The sequence below is a fragment of the Arachis ipaensis genome, chromosome B5 (genome assembly GCF_059453495.1).
Source record: "Arachis ipaensis isolate K30076 ecotype BB chromosome B5, ASM5945349v1, whole genome shotgun sequence".
NCBI lineage: Eukaryota > Viridiplantae > Streptophyta > Magnoliopsida > Fabales > Fabaceae > Arachis > Arachis ipaensis.
The window spans coordinates 126,302,269-126,312,496 of record NC_142440.1 but is presented as its reverse complement, the minus strand read 5'-3'; the positions used below and the strand labels follow the sequence as shown (position 1 = coordinate 126,312,496).

General features: G+C 39.1%; 1 non-coding gene across 1 annotated transcript; it reads right to left on the bottom strand.

The window, feature by feature from the left end:
- Nucleotides 1-6,608: 6,608 nt before the first annotated feature.
- On the bottom strand, nt 6,609-6,712 carry LOC148565703 (small nucleolar RNA R71). Its single transcript, XR_015885040.1, has one exon. It is a non-coding gene; the product is annotated as a small nucleolar RNA R71 (small nucleolar RNA).
- Between the last annotated feature and the right edge of the window lie 3,516 nt (nt 6,713-10,228).

Genomic DNA, 10,228 nt, shown 5'->3' with positions numbered 1-10,228 from the left:
GGACGAGATCTTCTAGCCTGACTAGAACTGTCGTGTCCGACTTGTTGAGATAGAGGCGTTGCTGGTCCTCATCATCGGAGGGGGGGGGATGGTACCTGCAAGAGACTTCGATGCTTAAGTCAATACGGGCTTTAGGCAGGTTTTTTATAGAATTGGAGTATGAGTTATACCTGGGTACTCATGCGTATTTATAGTAGTGTGGAGTGACCTTTCTTGAGATAAGTTAGTTATCCTATCTTATCTTTTATGGGTGAGGTCACTTATCTTTCGGCCACCCGCCTTTAGGGGGGTGTGTCCTTCTGCTTTGGGCCTGCTTGGGCCTCTATTTTAGGAAGAGGTCGGTGACGGCCAACCTTGCAAGAGGTCGGTTGCTTTTATCTCCGTCCGATTTGGACCCTATAGTTCGATCCAGGGTATGAACAGTGTCCCTGCTTGAGCGTCGATCTTTCCCTTGAGGTCATGTTTTCTTTAAACTTTGAATCCTTTGAGGAAGTCGTTGAACAGGCGGAAATTAGCCAATTAAGAATTTAATATAGGAATAGTGTTGCAAGTACAGTTCTTAACCGATGAAAATCCGCTTATCAATTTAAAAGAGTTGTCACAAATTTAGAATAAAAATATTGGGAGTAGAAATCCCAAGTCGTCTCCCAACGAGTTGACAAAAGAGTGCTATTTTATTAGTCAGGAGTTTTTCGAGAAATTTTATGAGTTGGAGAACAGAAAAATAAATGATTGTAATTTAAAGCAATGGAAATTAGCAAGAGAATTTATCTAATCAATTAAAAAGCCTTGACTGGGGGAAGATTAATCGAAAGTTCTATCCTTGTTAGAATTCTCCCAAGTGTAATAGCAAGAGGTTGTTGTTTTCACTTAGTTAACACTTACTAAATAAAGAAAAGTCAAGTGATTAAGCTAGCTCTTATTCACAAGTACTAATCCTCTCCTTATGGAAGGATTAGCGTTAGCAAATAGAGAGTTAGCCAACATCTTCCAATTAGAATTAACACTTGAGTATTCCAACTCAAGGGCCTCCTTTTAATCAACCCCCAAGCCAAGTTGGGAGTTTACTCCATTGACATGAATATAACGTTCACAGGCATGTAAAGAGAATAAGAAGAAGACATGATAAATTAAATAAATCAATAACTGAAAATCAATTAAAGGTAAAAATAGTTCTTTGCATTAATAAATCCCAAAATCATAACATACCTATCTGAACAGGGTTAATAAGTAATCAAAAGAGTAAAGGAAAAGAAAACAAACTAGAATAATGGCAACTTCAACGGAGGTAGTGACTCTTCTCAATATCTAAAATCAAAAGCATAAAAAGCATAAGAACTAGAACTATGAATGTGAAGAAAACCTAGAGGAAGAGTGTTTTTTCTCTCTAAGATTCCAATCTAAAACTAAAAACTATGCGAATGAGAATGTGTATTGAGTCTCTGGCTGTTTCCTGGCTCTAGTTTGTGTTTCTGGGCCGAAAACTGGGTCCAAACTCAGCCCAAAATTGCCCCCAGCATTTTCTGCGATTTCTGCAGGTAGCGCATGTCATGCGTACGCATCAATCATGTGTACACGTTGCTGGTCATCTTCGCGTGTCACACGTACGCGTCAGGCACGGGCATGCGTCGCCGTGCAAACTCGATTCACGCGCATGCGTGAGCCATGCATGCGCGTCACTTCTCGCTGGTTGTCTCCTTTATTTCTTATGTTCCTTCCATTTTTGCAAGCTTCCTATCCATCCTCTAAGCCATTCCTGCCTTATAAAGTCTGAAAACACTTAACGGATAGATCACAGCATCGAATGGTATAAAGAGGGATTAAAAAAATATATAATTTAAAGGTTCAGGAAGCAAGTTTTCAATTACAGAACAAAACTAGGAAGGAATTGTAATATCATGCAAATTGTATGAATAAGTGTGCAAAGACTTGATAAAACCACTCAATTAAGCACAAGATAAACCATAAAATAGTGGTCTATTAATCTCCCCACACTTAAACATTAGCATGTCCTCATGCTAAGCTCAAGGAGACAGAAAGAATGAATGGGGAAAGTAAGACTCATGAGATACAACCTATGAATGCAACTATATGCTAAGATGATTCTGTCCACTTAGTTAAAAGTAAATAAGCTCTTCAAGACAAACATAAATCAGATTCCACTAATTCAAATCACACAATAAAAGACAAGTAAACTTGTAAGAAGATAGCTCATGAAAGCAGGGAACATAGAATCAAGCATTGAACCCTCACTGGTAGTGTATATGGACTCTAATCGCTCAAGTGTCTAGGGTTAATCACTCTACTCTTCTCTAGTCATGCTTTCTAAGACTTTGTTCTTTATCTAACCAATCAACAAATATTTAGTATACCAATGCAAACATCATGAGGTCTTTTCAAGGTTGTAATGGGGCTAAGGTACAGGTGATGATATATGTATGGCCAAGTGAGCTATAATATGAATCTTTGACTAACCTAAGCTCTCACCTAACACACACACACACACACACACACACACACACACACACACACACACACACACACACACACACACACACTCTATGTAACTCTAAATTCATGCCTAGCTACCCCATAATTTCCACTTTTGTATCACATTGATGAGTGGATAATTTATACGCTTTTTAGCATTGTTTTTAGGTAGTTTTTAGTATGATTTAGTTAGTTTTTAGTATATAATTATTAGTTTTTAAATAAAAATCACATTTCTGGACTTTACTATGAGTTTGTGTGTTTTTCTATGATTTTAGGTATTTTCTGGCTGAAATTGAGGGACCTGAGCAAAAATCTGATTCAGAGGCTGAAAAAAGACTGCAGATGCTGTTGGATTCTGACCTCCCTGCACTCGAAGTAGATTTTCTGCAGCTACAGAAGCTCAATTAGGGCGCTCTTAATTGCTTTGGAAAGTAGACATCCTGGGCTTTCCAGTAATATATAATAGTTTATACTTTGCCCGAGATTTGATGGCCCAAACTGGCGTTCAAAGTCAGCCTAAAATTTCTGGCCTAAAACGCCCAAACTGGCACCAGAATTGGAGTTAAACGCCCAAACTGGCACCAAAGCTGGCATTTAACTCCAGGAACAGCCTATACACAAAAAAGCTTCAAAGCTCAGCCTAATCACACACCAAGTGGGCCCCAGAAGTAGATTTCTGCATAATTTACTTATTTCTGTAAACCCTAGGCTACTAGTTCATTATAAATAGGACCTTTTACTATTGTATTTTAATCTTGGATCATCTTTAATCTTTGATCATCTTTTGAACTTGTATGTTCACGTTTAGAGGCTGGCCTCACGGCCATGCCTATACTTTGTTCTTATGTATTTTCAACGGTGGAGTTTCTACACCCCATAGATTAAGGTGTGGAGCTCTGCTGTTCTTCATGAATTAATGCAAGTACTACTGTTTTTCTATTCAATTCACGCCTACTTCTTCTCTAAGATATACTCTCATACTTCAACCTAATGAATGTGATGACCCGTGACACTCATTATTATTCTCACTTATGAACGCGTGCCTGACAAACACCTCCGTTCTATCTGCAATAGCTTGAGTGTGTATCTCTTAGCCTCCTGGTTCACGACACATGGTTGCCTCTCCTGACAACAGAGCCTTCCATTTCGTGAGATCAGAGTCTTTGTGGTATAGGTGAGAACCATTGGCAGCATTCCTGGGATCCAGAAAGTCTAAACCTTGTCTGTGGTATTCCGAGTAGGATCTGAGAAGGGATGACTGTGACGAGCTTCAAACCTGCGAATGTGGGGCGCAAGTGACAGTGCGCAAAAGGACAATGGTCCTATTCCGACGCTAGCAGGAAACAACAGATGGTTAGCCGTGCGGTGACAGCGCATATGGATTTGTTTTCATCTGAGAGGATCATACAGCTTGCCATGGAATGAAGTAACGCATGGTTGGAAGAAGGCAATAGGAAAGCAGAGGTTCTGAAGCAACAAAGCATCTCCAGACGCTTATCTGAAATTCCCACCAATGAATTACATAGGTAACTCTATTTTATTTTATATTTTATTTATATTTTTAATTATCAAAACCTCATAACCATTTGAATCCGCCTGACTGAGATTTACGAGGATGACCATAGCTTACTTCAAGCCAACAATCTCCGTGGGATCGACCCTTACTCACGTAAGGTATTACTTGGACGACCCAGTGCACTTGCTGGTTAGTTGTGCGAAGTTGTGAAAAAGAGTTGAGATTACAATTGTGCGTACCAAGTTGTTGGCGCCATTGAGATCACAATTTCGTGCACCAAGTTTTTGGCGCCGTTGCCGGGGATTGTTTGAGTTTGAACAACTGACGGTTCATCTTGTTGCTCAGATTGAATATTTTTATTTTTATGTTTAAAGCTTTTTGTTTTAATTTTTGAAAAAATAAATTTCAAAAAAAAATATTCTATGTTCTTCAGAATTTTTAAGAATGAATTCTAGAGTTTCAGATGATGCTTTTATCATCACAGGAGCTGGTTGATTCCCATCAATTTGGCTGTTGTATGTAATGTCCTGCTGAAGCTTGGCTAGCCATGTCTAATCTTTTTAGACTGAAGCTTTAGACTAACATTGCATGATTCCTGGAATTCGTATAAAAAAATTTTGAATTTCTTTATTTTCTTTTTCAAAACAATTTTCGAAAAATACAAAAAAAAATTAATAAAACCATGAAAATAAAAAATAATTTGTGTTTCTTGTTTGAGTCTAGTGTCACATTTTAAGTTTGGTGTCTTGTATATTTGTAATTTTCTTGCATTTTTCTAAAATATATGCATTATGTTCTTCATTGATCTTCAAGTTATTCTTGATGATTTTCTCTGGTCTGATCTTTGAATTCTCTTGTTTGGTGTCTTTTCTTGTTTCTCATATGCATTTTTGAATTATTAGTCTCTATAGAATGAAAATTTCTAAGTTTGGTGTCTTGCATGTCATTCTTTTCTTAAAAATATGTGTTGATGTTCATATTGACATTCAACGTGTTCTTGCATGCATTGTTTATTTGATCTTAGTTATTCATGATTAGTTTCATTTTGTTGTTGCTCTCTTTCATCATTAAAAATTCAAAAAAAAATTTCAAAATTATGTCTTTTCAAGTCAATAATACAGAGAATTGAAGATTCAGAACATACAGCAGAGAAATTACAGAGAAAAAGCTGGGCGTTCAAAACACCTAGTGAAGAAGGAAAACTGGCATTTAAACGCCGGCCAGGGTACCTGGCTGGGTGTTAAACGCCCAAAAGGGTAGTATTTTGGGCGTTAAACGTCAGAATGGATACCATTCTGGGCGTTTAACCCCAGGACAACACAAGGGAGGTAAGTTATTTTTTAATTCAAATCTTTTTCAAATCTTCATACTTTTTCAAAATCAAATCTTTTTCAAATCATATCTTTTTCAATTTCCTTCTTAATATTTTCGAAAATTTTAAAATTTGATTTTCAAAATCTTTTTCTTATTTTTATTTCATAATTTTCGAAATTAATGCTAACAATTAATGTTTTGATTCAAAAATTTCAAGTTGTTACTTGCCTATTAAGAAAGGTTCAATCTTTAAATTCTAAAATCATATCTTTTAGTTTCTTATTAGTCAAGTAATCAACTTTAATTTTCAAAAAAAAATCAAATATTTTTAAATTGTTTTTCAATCATATCTTCTCAACTACATCTTTTTCAAAATAATTTTCAATCATATCTTTTTTATTACTGATTTCAAAAATTTTCTTCAAAATCACCTAACCACTTTCTCACTTTTAATTTTTGAAAAACCATCAACCACTTTTTCAAAATTCTTTTTAATTATTTTAAAATTTTTAGTTTTATTTAAAAATTTGTTTTCGAAAATTTTTCCCCCTTCTCACCTCTTTCTATTTAAAGACTAACACTCCTCCTCAATTAGCAATTCAGACTCTCTCTCCTTCTTCATATGTTCGAATTCTTATCTACCTACCTCATCCCTTTATTCCTGTTTTCCTCTGACACCTCAAGGAATCTCTATACTGTGACATAGAGGATTCCTATTCTTTTCTGTTCTCTTCTTTTTCATATGAGCAGGAGCAAGGATAAGAACATTCTTGTTGAAGCTGATCCGGAACCTGAAAGGACCTTGAAGAGGAAGCTAAGAGAAGTTAAAGCACAACTCTCTGGAGAGGACCTAACAGAAATTTTTGAAAAAGAAGAAGACATGGCAGCCGAAAATAACAACAATGCCCACAATGCAAGGAAGATGCTTGGTGAATTTATTGCACCCTCTTCTGACTTCTGTGGAAGGAGCATCTCAATTCCTGCAATTGGAGCAAACAACTTTGACCTTAAGCCTCAATTAGTTTCTCTAATGCAGCAGAATTGCAAGTTTCATGGACTTCCATTGGAAGATCCTCATCAGTTTTTAGCTGAATTCTTGCAAATCTGTGACACTGTTAAGACCAATGGGGTTAATCCCGAGGTCTACAGACTTATGCTTTTTTTCTTTGCTGTAAGAGACAGAGCTAGGACATGGTTGGACTCACAACCTAAAGAAAGCCTGAACTCTTGGGAAAAGCTGGTCAATGCCTTCTTGGCAAAGTTCTTTCCACCTCAAAAATTGAGTAAGCTTAGAGTGGAAGTCCAGACCTTCAGACAGAAGGAAGGCGAATCCCTCTATGAAGCTTGGGAAAGATACAAGCAGTTGATCAGAAGGTGTCCTTCTGGCATGCTTTCAGAATGGAGCATCATATGCATATTCTATGATGGTCTGTCTGAACTGTCCAAGATGTCATTGGACAACTCTGCTGGAGGATCTCTTCATCTGAAGAAGACGCCTGAAGAAGCCCATGAACTCATTGAAATTGTTGCAAATAACCAGTTCATGTACACTTCTGAAAGAAATCCTGTGAACAATGGGACAACTCAGAAGAAAGGAGTTCTTGAGATTGATATTCTGAATGTCATATTGGCTCAGAAAAAAATATTGACTCAGCAAGTCAATATGATTTCTCAGAGTCTGTCTGGAATGCAAGCCGCATCAGGCAGTACTAAGGAGGCTTCCTCTGAAGAAGAAGCTTATGATCATAAAAATCCTGGAATGGAAGAGGTGAATTACATGGGAGAATCCTATGGAGACACCTACGATCCTTCATGGAGGAATCATCCTAATCTCTCATGGAAGGATCAACAGAAGCCTAATCAAGGCTTCAATAATAATAATGGTGGAAGAAATAGGTTTAGCAATAGCAAACCTTTTTCATCATCTTCTCAGCAACAAACAGAGAACTTTAAGCAGAGTCGTTCTGGCCTAGCTACCATAGTCTCTGATCTATCTGAGACCACACTAAGTTTCATGAATGAAACAAGATCCTCCATTAGAAATTTGGAGGCACAAGTGGGTCAGCTGAGTAAGAGAATTACTGAAACTCCTCCTAGCACTCTCCCAAGCAATACAGAAGAAAATCCCAAGAGAGAATGCAAGGCCATAACCATGACTAACATGGCCAAACCTGGAGAGAGTAAGGAGGACGTGATTCCCAGTAAGAAAAACCTCATGGGATGTCCTCTGAACGAAAAGAAGTTCCCCTTTGAGGAACCAAGGGAATCTGAGACTCATACGGAGACCATAGAGATTCCATTGAACCTACTTTTGCCATTCATGAGCTCTGATGAGTATTCTTCCTCTGAAGAGGATGAAGATATCACTGAAGAGCAAGTTGCTAAGTACCTGGGAGCAATCATGAAGCTGAATGCCAAGTTATTTGGTAATGAGACTCAGGAGGATGAACCCCCCTTGCTCACCAATGAACTGAATGACTTGATTAGGCAGACATTACCTCAGAAGAAACCAGATCCTGGAAAATTCTTAATACCCTGTACCATAGGTACCATGACCTTTGACAAGGCTCTGTGTGATCTAGGGTCAAGTATAAACCTCATGCCCCTCTCTGTAATGGAGAAACTAGGGATCTTTGAGGTACAAGCTGCAAGAATCTCACTAGAGATGGCAGACAATTCAAGGAAACAGGCTTATAGACTTGTAGAGGATGTCTTGGTAAAAGTTGAAGGCCTTTACATCCCTACTGACTTCATAATCCTGGACACTGGGAAGAATAAGGATGAATCCATCATCCTTGGCAGACCCTTCCTAGCCACAGCAAAAGCTGTGATTGATGTTGACAGAGGAGAGTTGGTCCTTCAAGTGAATGAGGACTACCTTGTGTTTAAAGCTAAAGAATCTCCTTCTGTACACATGGAGAAGAAGCATGACAAGCTTCTCTCAATGCAGAGTCAAACAGAGCCCCCACATTCAAACTCTAAGTTCGGTGTTGGGAGGCCATCATCATGCTCTGAGTATCTGTGAGGTTCCATGAGAGCCCACTGTCAAGCTATTGACATTAAAGAAGCGCTTGTTGGGAGGCAACCCAATTTTACTTATCTATGTTCAATTTCTATTGTTATTTTATGTTTTCTTTAGGATGATGATCATGTGGAGTCACAAAAACAAAAGCTAAAATAAAAAACAGCATTGAAAACAGCACACCCTGGAGGATGAGCTTACTGGCGTTTAAACGCCAGTAAGGGTAGCAGAATGGACGTTAAACGCCCAGTTTGGCACCATTTTGGGCGTTTAAATGCCAGAAAAGGGCACCAGACTGGCATTTAACGCCAGAAAAGGGCACCAAGTTGGCGTTTAACGCCAGAAAAGGGAGAAAAGTTGGCGTTTAATGCCAGAAAGGGAAAGCTGGCGTTAAACGCCAGAAATGGGCAGCAACCTGGCATTTAACGCCAGGATTGACACTCCAAGGGGCGTTTACACGCCAAAATGGTGCAGGGATGAGAAATCCTTGACACCTCAGGATCTGTGGACCCCACAGGATTCCCACCTACCTCAACTCTCTCTCTCTTTTTCATACCTACCCATAACACCCTTCCCCAAATACCCCTCACCAATCACCTCCATTTCCCTTCCACTACTCTTCCCCATAATTCCCACCTCACAATTCAAATTCAAATCCTTCCCCTCCCACACCCAACCCCTAATACACGAACCCTACCCCTCCCTCCACTCCTATATAAACCCCTCACCCCTCCTTCATTTCCACACATCATAAACACTCCTTCCCCCCTTGGCTGAACCAATCACACCTCTCCATCTCATCCATTTTCTTCTTCTTCTCCTTCCTTCTTTCTTCTTTTGCTTGAGGAAGAGCAAACCTTCGAAGTTTGGTGCGGTAAAAGCGTTGTTTTTTGTTTTTCCATAACCATTTATTGCACCTAAGGCTGGAGAAACCTCTAGAAAGAGGAAAGGGAAGGCAAAAGCTTCCACCTATGAGTCATGGGAGATGGAGAAATTCATCTCAAAGGTCCATCAAGACCACTTCTATGAAGTTGTGGCCAAGAAGAAAGTGATCCCTGAGGTCCCTTTCATGCTCAAAAGGAATGAGTATCCGGAGATCCGACATGAGATTTGAAAAAGAGGTTGGGAAGTTCTCACCAACCCCATTCAACAAGTCAGAATCTTAATGGTTCAAGAGTTCTATGCTAATGCATGGGTCACCAAAAACCATGATCAAAGTGTGAACCCAAACCCAAAGAATTGGCTTACAATGGTTCGGGGGAAATACTTAGATTTCAGTCCGAAAAATGTAAGGTTGGCATTCAACTTGCCAATGATGCAAGGAGATGCATGCCCCTACACTAGAAGGGTTAACTTTGATCAAAGGTTGGACCAAATCCTCATGGACATATGTGTGGAAGGAGCTCAGTGGAAAAGAGACTCCAAAGGTAAGCCGGTTCAATTGAGAAGGCTTGACCTCAAACCCGTGGCTAGGGGATGGTTGGAGTTTATCTAATGCTCTATAATTCCTACTAGCAACCGGTCTAAAGTTATAATAGACCGGGCTATCATGATCCATAGTATCATGAATGGAGAGGAAGTAGAAGTTCATGAGATCATATCCCTAGAACTCTACAAAGTGGCTGACAAAACCTCCACTTTGGCAAGATTAGCCTTCCCTCATCTCATCTGTCACCTATGCAATTTAGCTGGAGTTGTCATAGAAGAAGACATCCTCATTGAAGAGGACAAGCCCATCACTAAAAAGAGGATGGAGCAAATGAGAGAGCCCACTTACGAACCTCAACAAGAGCATGATGAGGAAGTCCCTTATCATGAAATCCCAGAGATGCCTCAAGGGATGCATTTTCCTCTACCAAACTATTGGGAGCAAATCAACACCT